An 18,454-nucleotide genomic window follows, 5' to 3' on the forward strand; every position below is an offset into this window, starting at 1 on the left:
TGAAGGAAACCACCACAGTCGCAGAGAGTACATGCAAACTCCGTAAGGACAGCACCCAGTCATGATCAAACTGTCACTGTCACTGCAAGGCAGCAACTCTACAAGCTGTGCCACTGTGCTGCCCTTTAACAAAGAACTTGTTTCCACCATGTCACCTTGAGCATGGTGTCAAACTGTCACGGTTCTCAAACAAAAAGGACCATATCTTGGTTAGAAGTTGCTGATTATATTATGAAAGATAATTATTGTGTCATGATGATTTAGAGTGCAGGAGGCTATTCGGCTCATTGTACCTGAGTCAGGCAAAGAGCTCACCAGTATTTCAGCCCAAACTCTTAATCTTGCGTGTCCTAGTATTTCAAGCACAGTATACCCTCATTTTAACAGACTTCTCTATAATGGATTTTGGTTATAGCGGATGGTCCAACCAATGACTGCCTGCGCCGCTAGCAGTGCTGTCTGCCCACGCTACGTCTTAGCCCCTCACCACACTGGCCTGCTGCTGACACCAAAGTCTCCCCAGGTGTCACCTGCCACCTCTATCCCGCCTGAGCCTCCATTTTGTCCGTTCCCATGCTGCCACTGCCGCAACACCCCCCTGCGCCTGTTGCCGCCACTTCCACCCCTTACCTGCATTGGGCCGCAACCAATGTCACCGATCCTCACCTCTCCCCCGGCTGCCAGCAAGACAGGGCCATCAGCTGACCTGCATGCCAGGCCCAGTTCCACAATAACAGTCTGAAGAAGGGCCCCGAACCGCAGTTTCGCCTCTCCATGTTCTCCTGAGATGCAGCCTGACCATCGGCAATAATGGACACCATTCCCACCCCCCCCACACGGTCAATTATAATGCTTGCTTACTGTACATATCTTAAGTACTTTGTGATTAATGTTTTTTGCCTCCATTATCATTTTGGGCAATGAGTTACAGGATTCCATCATCATCTAGGTGAGGGGAGAAAGAAACTAATAAAATATCCCAAGAGTTGTCAACGTCAAGGTCCTGAGCGTGCATATCTCTGAATATCTGCTTGGATCCAGCACATTAATGCCGTCTGTTTTTCAATGCCTCTACGTTCTTAGTCAAATGAGACTTGGTATGTAAACATACTCTTGAACCTCTGCACATGTACAGTGGAAAGCAATTTGACTGGTTACATCTCTGCCTGGTTCAGCATCTCAAATGTCCAGGAATGAAGGAGATGACAAAAAGTGGTGAATACTGGTCATCCCAGCATCGAAGGGACCTATAGTATCAACCAGCATCTGCAGCTCTTTGTTTCCGTATATGGTATAATGTTGGAGCACGTGACACTGACAAATAGCAACCCCAGTAGCCATAAGCCAACACATGACTTCATCCTAATGCTCATAGTACCATGCTTTGAAAGGTGAGCAACACTACAAAAGTGAACATTTTCAAAGAACATACATTTAAGTGTGTGAAATGTTTATAACTCTGTGAGACAGATTACTCTTTGAGGCAGATTACTATCTAAATGGTGTCAAGTTGGGAAAAGTGGAAGTACAACGGGATCTGGGGGTCCTTGTACATCAGTCTATGAAAGTAAGCATGCAGGTATAGCAGGCAGTGAAGAAAGCGAATGGCATGTTGACCTTTATAACATGAGGAATCGAATAGGTAAGTAAGTTTATTGGCCAAGTATTCACATACAAGGAATTTGCCTTGGTGCTCCACCCAACAAGTAACAAGATGACATACAATGACAAATACGAATGACTCGGAAAACACTAAACAATAATAATAAAACATTAATGATAAAACACCATTGATCAAGCATGTGAACCAACAAAATACCAGATCAAAAGGAGGCTACAGATTTTTGGCTGTTGAGTAGAGCAACTAATCGTGGATAAAAACTGTTTATGTGGCTGTGGCAGCTTTGACAGTCCGATGTCGCCTTCCAGAGGGAAGTGATTAAAAGAGTTTGTGGCCAGGGTGAGAGGGGTCAGAGATGATCTTGCCCGCTCGCTTCCTGGCCCTTGCAGTGTACAGTTCATCAATGGGGGGAAGATTGCAGCCAATAACCTCTGCTGATCGGACGATTCGCTGCAGCCTCCAGGTGTGGTGCTTGGTGGCTGAGCCAATCCAGACCATGATGGAGAAGGTGAGAACAGACTCTACGATGGCCGTGTAGAATTGGACCATCATTGCCTGTGGCAGATTGTGCTTCCTCAGCTGCCGCAGGAAGTACATCCTCTGTTGCGCCTTTTTGACTGTGGAGTCGATTGTCGCCCCCCACATAATGTCCTTGGAGATGATGGTTCCCAGAAACTTAAAAGACTCCACAGATGTGACTGTGATGTGATTATAGGAGCAAAGAGGTCCTTCTGCAGTTGTACAGAACCCTAGTGAGACCACACCTGGAATATTGTGTGCCGTTTTGGTCCCCTAATTTGAGGAAGGACATTCTTGCTATTGGGGGAGTGCAGCGTGTGTTTACAAGGTTAATTCCCGGGATGGCGGGACTGTCATATGCTGGGAGAATGGAGCAGCTGGGCTTGTACATTCTGAAGTTTAGAAGGATGAGAGGATATCTCATTGAAACATATACGTTTGTTAAGGGTTTGGACACGCAACATGTTTCCGATGTTGGGGGAGTCCAGAACTAGGGGCCACAGTTTAAGAATAAGGAGTGAGCCATTTAGAACGGAGACGATGAAGCACTTTTTCTCACAGAGAGTGGTGAGTCTGTGGAATTCTCTGCCTAAGAGGGCAGTGGAGGCAGGTTATATGGATGCTTTCAAGAGAGAGCTAGATAGTGCTCTTAAAAATAGCGGAGTCAGGGGATATGGGGAGAAGGCATGAATGGGGTACTGATTGGGGATGATCAGCCATGATCACATTGAATGGCGATGCTGGCTCGAAGGGCCTCCTGCACTTATTGTCTATTGTCTATTGAGACCTCGGTGCAGGAATGTTTTGTACCTGTCATAGATTTGGCCCTAAGCACATCTCTGACAAATCCAAGTTTCTACTTTGATAGTTGCACCTACCTTAGAAGAACAAGCACTTTCACCTAACCTCCGAAATAGAATCTTCCTTCTAGTCTCTTGGTCATCCCCGATCCTCTATCCTCCCCAGATTGTGCTGTACAAGAGTCCAGCTCATTCTGAGAAAACACGTTCTGGTGTTGGAATGAAGAGATGGTTCAAGCATCATTGCCATCCACTGGCCTTCAGTTGGGTTGACTTGATTGTCCAACAACTATTTTTCAATATGTAGGAAAGAACTGCAGATGCAGGTTTAAACCAAACACATATAAAAGGTTGGAGTAACTCAGTGAGTCACTGGAGAAAAGGAATAGGTAACGTTTCAGGTCAAGACCCTTCTTCAGACAGTGGGTCAGGGGAAACATAGAAATTAGGTGCAGGAGTAGGCTATTCAGCCCTTCGAGCCTGCACCGCCATTCAATATGATCATGGCTGATCATCCAACTCAGTATCCCGTACCTGCCTTCTCTCCATACCCTCTGATCTCTTTAGCCACAAGGGCCACATCTAACTCCCTCTTAAATATAGCCAATGAACTGGCCTCAACTACCCTCTGTGGCAGAGAGTTCCAGAGATTCGCCACTCTCTGTGTGAAAAAGGTTTTCTCATCTCGGTTTTAAAGGATTTCCCCCTTATCCTTAAGCTGTGACCCCTTGTCCTGGACTTCCCCAACATCAGGAACAATCTTCCTGCATCTAGCCTGTCCAACCCCTTAAGAATTTTGTAAGTTTCTATAAGATCCACTCTCAATCTCCTAAATTCTAGAGAGTATAAACCAAGTCTATCCAGTCTTTCTTCATAAGACAGTCCTGACATCCCAGGAATCAGTCTGGTGAACCTTATCCGCACACCCTCTATGGCAATAATGTCCTTCCTCAGATTTGGAGACCAAAACTGTTCGCAATACTCCAGGTGTGGTCTCACTAAGACCCTGTACAACTGCAGTAGAACCTCCCTGCTCCTATACTCAAATCCTTTTGCTATGAAAGCTAACATACCATTCGTTTTCTTCACTGCCTGCTGCACCTGCATGCCTACTTTCAATGACTGGTGTACCATGACACCCAGGTCTCGCTGCATCTCCCCTTTTCCTAATCGGCCACCATTTAGATAATAGTCTGCTTTCCTGTTTTTGCCACCAAAATGGATAACCTCACATTTATCCACATTATACTGTATCTGCCAAACATTTGCCCACTCACCCAGCCTATCCAAGTCACCTTGCAGTCTCCTAGCATCCTCCTCACAGCTAATACTGCCCCCCCAGCTTAGTGTCATCCGCAAACTTGGAGATATTTCCTTCAATTCCCTCATCCAGGTCATTAATATAAATTGTAAATAGCTGGGGTCCCAGCACTGAGCCTTGTGGTACCCCACTAGTCACTGCCCGCCATTGTGAAAAGGACCCGTTTACTCCTACTCTTTGCTTCCTGTCTGACAGCCAGTTCTCTATCCACATCAATACTGAACCCCCAATGCCGTATGCTTTAAGTTTGTATACTAATCTCTTATGTGGGACCTTATCGAAAGCCTTCTGGAAGTCCAGATACACCACATCCACTGGTTCTCCCCAATCCACGCTGCTAGTAACATCCTTGAAAAATTCTATAAGATTCGTCAGACATGATTTACCTTTCGTAAATCCATGCTGACTTATTCCAATGATTTCACCACTTTCCAAATGTGCTGCTATCCCATCTTTAATAACTGACTCTAGCAGTTTCCCCACTACCGATGTTAGACTAACTGGTCTGTAATTCCCCGTTTACTCTCTCCCTCCCTTCGTAAAAAGTGGGGTTACATTTGCTACTCGCCAATCCTCAGGAACTACTCCAGAATCTAAAGAGATTTGAAAGATTATTACTAATGCATCCACTATTTCTGGAGCTACTTCCTTAAGTACTCTCGGATGCAGCCTATCTGGCCCTGGGGATTTATCGGCCTTTAATCCATTCAATTTACCCAACACCACTTCCCGACTAACCTGGATTTCACTCAATTCCCCTGCTATTTCCGGCAGATTATTTATGTCTTCCTTAGTGAAGAAGGAACCAGAGTAGTTATTCAATTGGTCCGCCATATCCTTGTTCCCCATGATCAACTCGCCTGTTTCTGACTGCAAGGGACCTACATTTGTTTTAACTAATCTCTTTTCACATATCTATAAAAACTTTTGCAGTCAGTTTTTATGTTCTCTGCCAGTTTTCTTTCATAATCTATTTTTCCTTTCCTAATTAAGCCCTTCGTCCTCCTCTGCTGGTCTCTGAATTTCTCCCAGTCCTCTGGTATGCTGCTTTTTCTGGCTAATTTGTACGCATCATCCTTCGCTTTGATACTATCCCTGATTTCCCTTGTTATCCATGGATGCACTACCATCCCTGATTTATTCTTTTGCCAAACTGGGATGAACAATTTTTGTAGTTCATCCATGCAGTCTTTAAATGTCTTCCATTGCATATCCACCGTCAACCCTTTTAGAATTAATTGCCAGTCAATCTTAGCCAATTCACGTCTCATACCCTCAAAGTTACCTTTCTTTAAGTTCAGAACCATTGTTTCTGAATTAACAATGTCACTCTCCATCCTAATGAAGAACTCAACCATACTATGGTCACTCTTGCCCAAGGGGGCACGTACAACAAGACTGCTAACTAACCCTTCCTCATTACTCAATACCCAGTCTAAAATATCCTGCTCTCTCGTTGGTTCCTCTACATGTTGATTTAGATAACTATCCCCGCATACATTCGAAGAAATCCTTTTCCTCAGCACCCTGCCAATTTGATTCACCCAATCTATATGTAGATTGAAATCACCCATTATAACTGTTTTGCCTTTGTCGCACACATTTCTAATTTCCTGTTTGATACCATCTCCAACTTCACTACTACTGTTAGGTGGCCTGTACACAACACCCACCAGCGTTTTCTGCCCCTTAGTGTTTTGTAGCTCTACCCATACCGATTCCACATCCTCCAAACTAATGTCCTTCCTTTCCATTGCGTTAATCTCCTCTCTAACCAGCAACGCTACCCCACCTCCTTTTCCTTTCTCTCTATCCCTCCTGAATATTGAATATCCCTGGATGTTCAACTCCCAGCCTTGGTCACCTTGGAGCCAAGTCTCCGTAATCCCAACTATATCATAATCATTAATGGCTATCTGCACGTTCAACTCATCCACCTTATTACGAATACTCCTTGCATTGAGACACAAAGCTTTCAGGCTTGTTTTTACAACACTCTTACCCCATATACAATTTTGTTGAAAAGTGGCCCTTTTTGATTTTTGCCCTGGTTTTGTCTGCCTACCACTTTTACTTTTCACCTTGCTACCAATTGCTTCTACCCTCATTTTACACCCCCCCTTCCTCTCTGCTCTTGTCCCCACCCCCCTGCCACATTAGTTTAAATCCTCTCCGACAGCACTAGCAAACACTCCCCCAAGGACATTGGGTCCATTCCAGCCCAGGTGCAGACTGTCCTGTTTGTACTGGTCCCACCTCCCCCAGAACTGGTTCCAATGCCCTAAAAATTTGAATGGTGCACTCCCACTTGCACCATTTTTCAAGCCACGTATTCATCTGCAACATCCTCCTATTTCTACTCTGACTGGCCCGTGGTACTGGTAGTAATCCAGAGATTATTACCTTTGAGGTCCTACTTTTAAGTTTATCTCCTAACTCCCTAAATTCATCTTGTAGGACCTCACCCCTTTTTTTACCTATATTGTTGGTGCCAATATGCACCACGACAAATGGCTGTTCACCCTCCCCCTCCAGAATGTTCTGCAGCCGTTCAGTGACATCCCTGACCCTTGCACCAGGGAGGCAACATACCATCCTGGAGTCTCGTTTGCGGCCGCAGAAATGCCTATCTATTCCCCTGACAATTGAATCCCCTATTACTATTGCCCTTCCACTCTTTTTCCCCCCCTCATGTGCCGCAGAGCCACCCATGGTGCCATGAACTTGGCTGCTGCTGCATTCCCCTGATGAGTCATCTCCCTCAACAGTAGCCAAAATGGTATACCTGTTTAGGAGGGAGATGACCGCAGGGGGCACAAAAGATATAGACGAGAGATATAGAGTTACCAATTCAGGGGTCAAGGATGTGACTAACCCTGGGGTGTTTGCTGTCGTTTGGGGCTGGGGCTTCCGATTCGTCTCTGTCAGTTCGGCTGCCACAGTCTCCAGTTCAGGCCCTGACTTCATCTTTGTTCCATCCGCTACGTCTTTTTCGGTGTTGCGGGGGGTGTGAATAACCCTGCGGGGGGGGGAGGGGGGGAGGGACGGCGGAGTTTGAATAACCCGGGAGGGATTGTGAAGAACCCGGCGGGGAGGGGTCGGATGCGTGACGTCACTCGGAGCGCGTGGAAGATTATGTGTGTGAGGTGGTTCCAAGCCGAGCCAATGGAACGTCAGCAGTGAAAACTGGTTGTTTTAAATTCTTTTGATGTTTTTAAACTTTTTCAGTAATGTAGAGAAATAAAGCATAAAATGTTCAGTGAAGGTAATCTCTGCCTAGAGGGAAAAAATGTGAATCAGAATATGTAAAACTGTTATCGTTCCCGCGTAGTGTTATTGCGAATATGTAAAGACACACACAAATTCACGTACAAGATGAGAGTTTTAGAGTTATACTGGACTAAGTGGGACCTGTTGGGTCCCATTCTCACACAGGAGGCCTGGTCCCCCAACGCAATATTCCACCTCTCCATCAATTCCAATATTTCACCACTCCGCATAGCCCCCAACTGCGCAGATGCAGCTGACGGATTAATGTTGTGATGCCCCTGATACCCCCTCCACCTCTTGCCCACCTCCACTCCGCCCATTGCCCCCCCCCCCCCCCAACATCCACTCTTAACGGCCCTCCAGCGGCACAGCCATTCCCTCCCATTGGGTTCCCATTGTTAGCAATGTTACAAAATTTTGAGATTTAAAAAATCAAGTCTGCAATTTATCCCATCAGATAAAGCATAACAATAAGTTTAATTTGACACCAAATTCACTTTCATATCTCAAGTATTAAAAAAGTTATGACCATTTTCATACTCGGAAATTAGCATCTTGTTCCCTATTGATTTTCAATGGACATTACAAAAAAGCTGTGATCTTGGATAGTCAAACGCCCATTTCTTAAGGAAAGATTAACATTTTTAAATAGCCTAAGTGTCCAAAGATTATTCACAAATAATTCACAATATAACATGATTTTTATATCTAATTTACATTAATTTATAGGCCAAATGGAAGGAATTTAGTGTTCAATTGCTGTAAATAAATGCCCATTTAAATCGGCTTTCTAGTGGGTTCATGTGGAACGCGCTGGTTTAGAACGTTGACATAGCGCTGGATTAGTGCCCTCAAATGCCGAGAAAAATACTGCGGGATATAAAAAGCCCAAAATGAGCTACTCGCTATAGATAACTTGATATATAGGGTTATATATATGCCCCATTTAATGTAAAAATAAGGTACATACCTTTAATTGTTTGCTTTATAAAACCCTGGGGCTGCGAGAGGTTGCGGAATCAGACAGTAATTTTAAAACTATTAGAACTATATTATCGAGGCCTATAAAACTAATAATACCTTTTGCGACCGGGTCTTGCAGCGATTTTTCATTAATGATTTACTAGGCTGAACATGTGCGATTAGTACAGCCTAGTAAAAATCGCGTTTTAAACCCGCCCCCTCCAAACAGCGCCAAAATCGCCGACATGGCTGAGGGCAGATTCCTAATGACGATTCAGGTAGGTTTTGTAACATACCTACATTGTGATGTAGAACACACAGTTATTATTGTGCAGGTGCAGCCGACAGGCAGGGCAAGCGGAAAAGGGATTTATTAAAGTTTAATATGTGAATAACTTAAAATATAACAACAATTTAAATGTCAAAGAGGAGATTTATTCAGTCCATTCTTTCTTGTTGCGTCTCTTGTTGAGTTCTGCAGCCAGGGGAGGGGGTTGGCTTCAGGCGGGGGCTGTCGGGGCCGGTGGGGGAGTGGGGAGTGTCCTGCAGTCGGAGAGGGGGACGGCTTCAGGCTGGTGGCAGTTTACAACTAGTATGGGTGTTGTGGGCCGAGTGGATTCTGGGGCTAGTCCTACAGCTGGGGACGGGGAGGCATCAAGTGTGGGCCAGAGGGAGCATTCTGTAGTCGGGGGAGTGGGACGGCTTCAGGCAGGGGCTGGTGGGGGAGGGGGGGGAGCACTGCTGCTCTCACTCCTGACTTCCGCAGGATCTTGTGTTTTCAGCAAACGGGCAGGCTCCGCGCTCTGGGCCTTCTCCACGCACCAGGCGGCTTCTAGACTCACAGTTCACTGACTCACGGCTTCTAGACTCACAGTTCACTGACTCACGGCTTCTGGACTCACAGTTCACTCACTCACAGCTTCTGGACTCACAGTTCACTCACTCACGGCTTCTGGACTCACAGTTCACTCACTCACGGCTTCTGGACTCACAGTTCACTCACTCACGGCTTCTGGACTCACAGTTCACTCACTCACGGCTTCTGGACTCACAGTTCACTCACTCACAGCTTCTGGACTCACAGTTCACTCACTCACGGCTTCTGGACTCACAGTTCACTCACTCACGGCTTCTGGACTCACAGTTCACTCACTCACGGCTTCTAGACTCACAGTTCACTCACTCACGGCTTCTAGACTCACAGTTCACTGACTCACGGCATTCGGACTCACAGTTCACTCACTCACGGCTTCTGGAGTCACAGTTCACTCACACGGCTCCTGGACTCGACTCTCACTCCGGGTTTCCAGGCTGTCTGACTCATGGCCAACTTCTGGACTCATGCCCCGTCTCCGGGGCTTTATTCTCCTCGCCCCGGTGAGTGACAGCGGGTGCTGGAAGGGGCATTACCTTCATGGTGACTGACAGGCGAGAAGACCAATCTGCTGATCTCACTATTTTTAAACCTTCATAACTTTTCGTTGTCTCTGTACTGTACACTGCACAATGACAATAACGTTTGAATCTGAATCTGAATCTTTTGTAATATTCCACCGATCGGAACAAAACTTGGTGCGCTTGCAGCAGAGGAGAACGGTGAGTAGGTGGATAAAAAATTCCTAGTGATATAGGGTACCGTTTTTGTGCAAATTTAAAAGCAATGCAAATCAGAAGAGGACAAGATGAGAGATTTAGTGATAGTATAGATGATATGATAGATATCTTCTACTTCCAAAAAATAATCAATGGATTTTTTGTCAAAAACTTAAAAAATATTATTAATTGTATTTTGTAAAAATGAAATTGAATTATTTACAATATGTGAGTAGACACCTTAGACCCACATCTTTTGAATTATAAATCAAACACTAGTTAAGTGACTGCCTGAAACTAGATCTTAAGGGTTTTAAACTTAATTTTTCACTTTGATTCTGGTAGTCTCTGGATTTTACCAGTTTACCAAGGATTACAAGTGCCATGGAGTTTACCTGGACAGTAAACTGGACTGGTCCAGGAACGCTGAGGCCCTGTACAAGAAGGGACAGAGCCGTCTGTATTTTCTGAGGAGGCTCCGTTCTATCAACATCTGCAATAAGATGCTGCAGATGTTCTACCAATCGGTGGTGGCCAGTGCCATCTTCTTCACTGCCGTGTCCTGGGGCAACAGGCCAAAGGCTGCGGACACCAACAGAATCAATCTCATCAGGAAGGCAAACTCTGTCCTGGGGGTGGAGTTGGGTTCCATGGAGGTGGTCTTGGAGGGGAGGATGCTCCTCAAACCGCGGAGTTTCCGGGACAATACAGCTCACCCCCTCAATGTCACACTGGTCAACCTGAGCCTTTAGCAACAGACTGGTTCCACCAAGATGCAGCACAGAACGTCACAGGAGATCCTTTTTCCCTGTGGCTATCAAACTGTATACACACCTCCTCCTTCTGTCGTCTCCTCCCAGTCCCCCACCACCCCGCCCCCCCCCAATCTTTGCACATCGCCAATCCTGAACGTTTCACTCGTTACTTTAATTTCATGTTTCATGTATCTTATTGTGTTTTATGACTGTTGGCAGACCAATTTCATTATATGAATGGGATAAATAAAATTATATCATATTGCATTGTATTCCGTTACATCTAAACCAATAATAAAATCTGTCAGAAATATTAAAATTCCTGTTTAACAAGGAACTGCAGATGCTGGAAAACGAAGGTAGACAAAAATGCTGGAGAAACTAAACAGGTGAGGCAGCATCTATGGAGTGAATGAAATAGGCAACGTTTCGGGTCTGAAGAAGGGTTTCATAGAAAACATAGAAAATAGGTGCTGGAGGAAGCCATTCGGCCCTTCAAGCCACACAGCAACCCGAATAGACCCGAAACGTTGCCTATTTCCTTCGCTCCGTAGGTGCTGCCTCACCCGCTGAGTTTCTGCAACATTTTTGTCTATATTAGAATTCCTGTTACTTCTACTTTTTCACAGTTAACCAAATGGGACCAGCAAACAATCAATAACCATAAAACTGAGCTGTTGATTGGGAAGGGGGTGGGGATCAGGAAGAGAAATTGGAAAGGTTTTTTGAAAAGGAAAATTGGTTATGATGTGCAACTTTGAAATTAAATCTATAGTTTTTTATAATTGACCTACTTTAAAAAGTTTAACCAGATTAATATAAATTACAATGATACAATGATACAATTTATTTGTTGTCATTTGAACCTCATTGAGGTTCAAACGAAATTTGGTTTCTGCAGTCATACACACAAGAAAAAGACCCAAGACACAACACAATTTACACAAACATCCATCACAGTGAATCTCTTCCTCACTGTGATGGAAGGCAAAGTCTTATCTCCCCCCTGCACTCCTCATTCTCCTCCCGATGTCAGAGTCAAAGCCCCTGGCGGGCGATGGTAAGTGTCCCGCGACCCTTAAAGCCGCGCCAGGCGATGCAAGGTCTTGGTGTTGGAGCCGCCGGCGGGCGCTAGCAAGTCCTGTGGCCATTTAAAGCCGCGCTGGGCGATGTAAGGCCCTGCTCCATGTCATCCTCAACCCCGCAACTCGGGCGGGAGAAGTGGCCGTTGCGGAAACCCCGAAAAGCAGTCTCCCAGCAGGGACCCATGGGCTCCCGGTGTTACTGTCCACCAGACCTGCGGTTGGAGCCTCCGAATCTCCGGGGTCGTCGGGTCGCAGCAGCGAGCCACCACCGCTCCTTCCGCTCCAAACTCGTCCAGCTCCACGATGGTAAGTAGGTCCACAGCTCCGCGACTGGAGCCCCAGGTTGTTCCGCTTGGAGGCCGCTCCACGGTGCTAGGCCCCAACGACAACGGAGACCCGACAGAGAAAAGGTCGGGTTCTCCGTGCAGGGGAAAGATTTTAAAAGCTTCCCCCGCCCCCACACACATACCCAGAATAAAAAAAAAACATTTTAAACTACATTCAAACGAGACAAAAAAATAAAAAACGACAGACGGGCTGCAGAGGCCGCTGCGACGTGAGTCGCGCCGCACACCCAACGGTTAATCCTGTCAAATTAAATCCTGAACTGCCAAGATTAATTAGAAGAAATTAATAATTTGAATTGGGATTTGGTCAGACCTCTGTTGATTCAACAGATAATGAATTGAGAGATGAAGGGATGTTTACATATAGATAACAAGAATAGTGAAAGCACTATAATATCCCCAGTGAGGAATACTGAAGCACCGCTCTGCCATCCTGCAATGAAAGGCAGAAATAAAATCCAAATGGGTTTAGTGGGGGAAATGCAAAGCACCCGTGGGAAGCTTTCGATATGAAAATGTTCAAAGCTGCTGCTAAATATACAGGAGGCTGGAGTCACATCTGCACTTCACCAACTTGACGAAATTAATATTTACTAAGTCGGTTCACACACATTGTAAACTATTTGTTTACATCCATTCTGCCAATATCGTTTCCTGGCTACCGAGCCAGGATAATACCCTGCCTTTCAATGTTATGGGGTGTAGTCTGAAGCAGGCGCAGAAACGGAATATCTAGTCAGGGGAGCAATTGAGGGAGAATGCAATAGTTGAGAGCAAGACCTGTCAAAAACCTGGAGGTATGATTTAATAAATGACAATTATGTTGCATTTCATTTAGATTTATATATACAGTCCGCAGGTTCAGAATTGAGCATAACATTAAAATTGAACGTGGATATTCATGGATAGTATGCATATGCATACTAATGAGACCCCATACGGCACGCCAAAGGAGATGATGACGGAGCGAGGCCAAACGCAAATTGGAGGAACAGCACGTCATATTTTGCTTGGGAAGTTTACAACCCAGCAGCATGAATATTGATTTCTCTAACTACAAGTAACTCTCTCTCCATCCTTGCCCCGCCAAATTAGTTGTACTAGGCTCAGTCATCTTGTTGAGTCTCATTGTCTGTAACTCGTTTTCATCTAGCCCACAGCTAACAATGACCTGTTTCCTTTATCATCGTTACGTTTTTGCCTATCTTTCATGTATTTGTTCTATATCTCTCTGTATCTCTGGTTTCCCTTTCCCCTGACTCTCAGTCTAAAGAAGCGTCTCGACCCAAAACGCCACCTATTCCCTCTCTCCAGAGAAGCTGTCTGACCCACTGTGCTTTACTCCAGCATTTTGTGTCTATCTTCAGAGATGAATACCGGTTGGGTGGATGAGGAAACAGGCAGGGTAATTGGCGCTACTTTGGCACATGTTAAGGATGGAACCAAACAAATCACATTCTCCTTTTGATCATATTGCATCACAGATTAATATTGACGATGGAGAGTATCATTAAAATGGCGAGTGGTCAGACTATCTGCCGTGCAAGGAGCAAGATCACCCTACAGACACGTGTGATCTGCAATAAATCTTTTCCAACAAGAACCCCCTCATTTCACACTTCCCCAACGTTCATTCTTTAACTGTCTTGATTTATGTGTTGCCCGGATGCATTACTGGAGGTAATTACATGGAGGAGAGCGTGTAAAGAACGTTCAACCCTTCACTGGGTCAACATCTAGAAAGACTGATCAAGTTATGCTTTGTGTAGATATGCTCAGCCTCAAAAAAAGTAAGAAAGTGCCATTTTTCTTTATTACTGATTTTGTGAACTGTTTAATAATAATAATAATAATAATAAGTTTATTTATATAGCACATTTATAGTCAATTGTCATTGACCCCAAAGTGCTTTACATAATTTAAAAATCAGTTCCATACAAAGCATAAAGATGGGTTAACAAAATAATAAAATGCATAAACAGGACACAACATGTAACATAAACATCCACCACAGCATTCATCACTGTGGTGGAAGGCACAAAACATTTGGCCGTCCTCCTCCATTTCCCCCCCCCCCCTGTGGACAAGACCAGAGTCCAGAGTCCAGTCCAGGATCGGTCTTTCCTCACCGGAGACCGCGGCTTCAAGATTGTGTAGGCCGCAGGCCGGCGGTTGAGGTTTAAAGGCCCCGCCGCAGCCAGAAGCACCATAGACTGCAGGGCCGGCGGTCGAAGCTCCCCTCCAGGGGTGATGGTAAGTCCATGCCGGGCCCGTGGTAGAAGTTATCCGCGGGCCGGCAATGGCGGCTTCTTCTTCCCCCGGGTCCCCCACGAGGGATCCCGGGCTGTAGACGCCGCAGCAGCTGGAACTCTGCAGACCGCGGTTTCAGGCTGCGACTTCAGGTTGCCGGCTGCCCCGGGCCAGTGAAACGGAGCACTCCCCTCCAGCGAGCCCCAGCGAGGGCTCACCCGCTCCACGCCGAGTCCACCCTGCGCCCGCCGCTGAAGCCCCGGGGCACGTCTCCGGGAAAGACCTCGCCGATCCTTGATGGTAGGCCACGGGGGAGGCGACCTGGAAAAAGTCGCCTCTCCATGGAGGAGGCGACCGAAGCGGTTTCCCCCTTACACCACCCACACCACACCCCACACAATACACAAAAAACCCACTAAATACATACTTTAAAACATACTAAAAATAAAAAATAAAATTGAAAGGCTGACGCGCTGCTGCCATGGCTGCCGCCAGAACAGCGCCCCCTTACCCTTAAGTTCATAAGTTCATAGTTCATAAGTGATTGGAGCAGAATTAGGCCATTCGGCCCATCAAGTCTACTCCGCCATTCAATCATAGCTAATCTATCTTTCTCTCTTAACCCCATTCTCCTGGCTTCTATGACACCGGTATTATTCTATGCACTGCTGAACATCTTGCCTCATTGTTCATTACAGTGGGGCTCTAATTCCTCCCTTTACCCACTCATCATGGGCCAAACTTCATCAGCTCTGTTCCCAGATTATGCATTACTTCTGCTTTATGGCGGTGCTGGCTCGAAGGGCCGAATGGCCTACTCCTGAACCTATTGTATATTGTCTACTTCTGGAGCTCCTAAAGTTTGAACTCCTGAATTCTGCCTCCTGGGCAACACCATAACATCATATCTGCTACTGAAATCTCCATGTGTAAGAAGGAGCAGCAGATGCTGATTTACATCGAAGAATAGACACAAAAAGCTGGAGTAACTCAACGGGACAGGCAGCATCTCTGGAGAGAAGGAATGGTTGACATTTCAGGTGGAGACCCTTCTTCAGTCCAAGAGTCAGGGGAGAGGGAGGCTAGAGATATGGAAGGGTAAGGTGTGAAAATGACAGATCAAAGCAGACAAAGCAGCAAGGAAATGTTGAATGGTTCATCGTTAGCTGAGGGCAAGGTGACAATGAGACATACAATCAGTAAAATTAATAAGGGCAGTGAAACTAGTTGGAGAACTAGGGTGGGGGAGGGACGGAGAGAGAGGTAAAGCACGGGTTACTTGAAGTTCGATAAATCAATATATGTACCACTGGGTTATAAACGGCCCAAGCGAAATAAGATATGCTGTTCCCCCAATTCTCTAACAGTGGAGGAGGTCCAGGCCAGAAAGGTCAGTGTGGGAATGGGAGATGGAGTTAAAGTGTTTAGCAACCGGGAGATCGCATAGGCTTAGGCAGACTCTTTCATGTTTTGGCCGCCCATATCCGTGACCACTTCAGTGCTCTTCGAGCCAATCTCCCCTCCTCCAGCTTCTGTTCTTTAACTTGTTATGCCCCTGTCCCACGTAGGAAACCTGAACGGAAACCTCGGGAGACTTTGCGCCCCACCCAAGGTTTCCATGCGGTTCCCGGAGGTTACAGCTGGTTGCTGGAGGTTGCAGGTAGTGGAAGCAGGTAGGGAGACTGACAAAAACCTCCGGGAACCTCTGGGAACCGCACGGAAACCTTGGGTGGGGCGCAAAGTCTCCAGAGGTTTCCATTCAGGTTTCCTAAGTGGGACAGGGGCATTACACACACCCTATTACCTGCATCCTCTTCTATACTGAATCATGCTTGTTCATCTTGTTCACCAAGTCTAAAATTCCTACCCTGTACGTTGACCATTTTCTTGAAAATATCTCACGATGGTTTTCGCCGCCTTTATCCGGCCTGTTGACGGTGCCTTTAGTCACAAAGGCCTCACACTATAACATCCAACCCCTCCTCTTCTTTGTAGGAAGGAACTGCAGATGCTGGTTTAAACCAAAATTACACACAAAATGCTGGAGTAGCTCAGGCAGCATCTGTGGAGAGAAGGAATGTGTGACATTTCCGGTTGAGTCTGTTCTTCAGACTGAGAGTCAGTGGAAAGGGAAACAAGAGATATTGTTACATTTGCCATGCCTCCAGACACTTGAGACTCTTTCCACACTCCTCCCCCCTGAGCTTGGGTGGGGCGCAAAGTCTCCAGAGGTTTCCGTTCAGGTTTCCTAAGTGGGACAGGGGCATTACACACACCCTATTACCTGCATCCTCTTCTATACTGAATCATGCTTGTTCATCTTGTTCACCAAGTCTAAAATTCCTACCCTGTACGTTGACCATTTTCTTGAAAATATCTCACGATGGTTTTCGCCGCCTTTATCCGGCCTGTTGACGGTGCCTTTAGTCACAAAGGCCTCACACTATAACATCCAACCCCTCCTCTTCTTTGTAGGAAGGAACTGCAGATGCTGGTTTAAACCAAAATTACACACAAAATGCTGGAGTAGCTCAGGCAGCATCTGTGGAGAGAAGGAATGTGTGACATTTCCGGTTGAGTCTGTTCTTCAGACTGAGAGTCAGTGGAAAGGGAAACAAGAGATATTGTTACATTTGCCATGCCTCCAGACACTTGAGACTCTTTCCACACTCCTCCCCCCTGAGCTATTAGGAGTTACACCTGCATTTAATCTGCTCCCCGAATCTATCACTTAGTATAGATACCTGAGATCATCACCAATTGGGTGCTGGCTAATCTGTTCTGCATTCTGTTGGTTCAATAGCAGTTCTGAGTTCTGTCGGTTCCAGGTCTATATCTTTCGATTCCCTTTGCTTTTGAGTTTTCTTTAGTGCTTCTCAGTGAGCTTGCATTCAAGTAGTTCCCATTTCTGAGCCTGCTGATTGATATAGACAATGATGTAGAGAGATATAGAACAAATGAATGAAAGATATGCAAAAAGGTAACATTGTTAGCTGTAGCGAGGTGAGAATGGAAGGGGAGGGTTACTTGAAGTTAGAGAAGTAAAATATGAGGTGCTGTTCCTCCAATTTGTATTTAGCCTCACTCTGACAATGGAGGAGGCCCAGGACAAAAAGGTTTGTGTTGAAATGGGAAGGGGAATTAATATGTTTAACAACAAAGTCTGTCATTGGACCCAATAATGGGTCTGGCTGTGGAGGACATGTTGAGGTGATCTCTCGCTTGTCTCTGAACTCCCTGTTTCAGTGTGGAGGCCTGAAGCTCTTAGAGTCATAGTGATACAGTGTGGAAACAGGAACTTCGGCCCATCTTGCCCACTCTGGCCAACATGTTCTAGCCACACTGTCCCACCTGTCGCAATAGTCCCACCTGCCTGCATTTGGTCCATATCCCACCAAACCTGTCCTATCCATGTACCTGTCTGTTTCTTAAACTTTGGGATGGTCCCTGCCTCAACTACATCCTCTGGCAGCTTGTTCCATATACCCACCCACCACCCTTTGTGTGAAAATGTTTGTGTGAAAATAGATTCCTGTTAAATCTTTCCCCCTTCACCTTAAACCTATGTCCTCTGGTCCTTGATTCCCCTACTCTGGGCACGAGACTGTGCATCTACCCGATCTATTTCTCTTATGATTTTATACACCACTATAAGATCATCGCTCATCCTCCTGCGCTCCAAGGGATAGAGACCCAGCCTACTCATCATCTCCCTATAGCTCACACCCTCTAGTCCTGGCAACATCCTCATAAATCTTCTCTGGACCCTTTCAGCTTGTCCAGAGGCATAGATGATTTTGTTTAATACCTCCTCTGTTGGGGTCAAATTATTTTCTTCTCTGATGCATCCATTGTCAGACATTTTCTAATGCAATGCAGAATTTCAATTTTTAATTATGATTTCGAGATATTGAAAAACGTGCAAATGCT

Source organism: Leucoraja erinacea, chromosome 15 (assembly GCF_028641065.1).
Source record: "Leucoraja erinacea ecotype New England chromosome 15, Leri_hhj_1, whole genome shotgun sequence".
NCBI lineage: Eukaryota > Metazoa > Chordata > Chondrichthyes > Rajiformes > Rajidae > Leucoraja > Leucoraja erinaceus.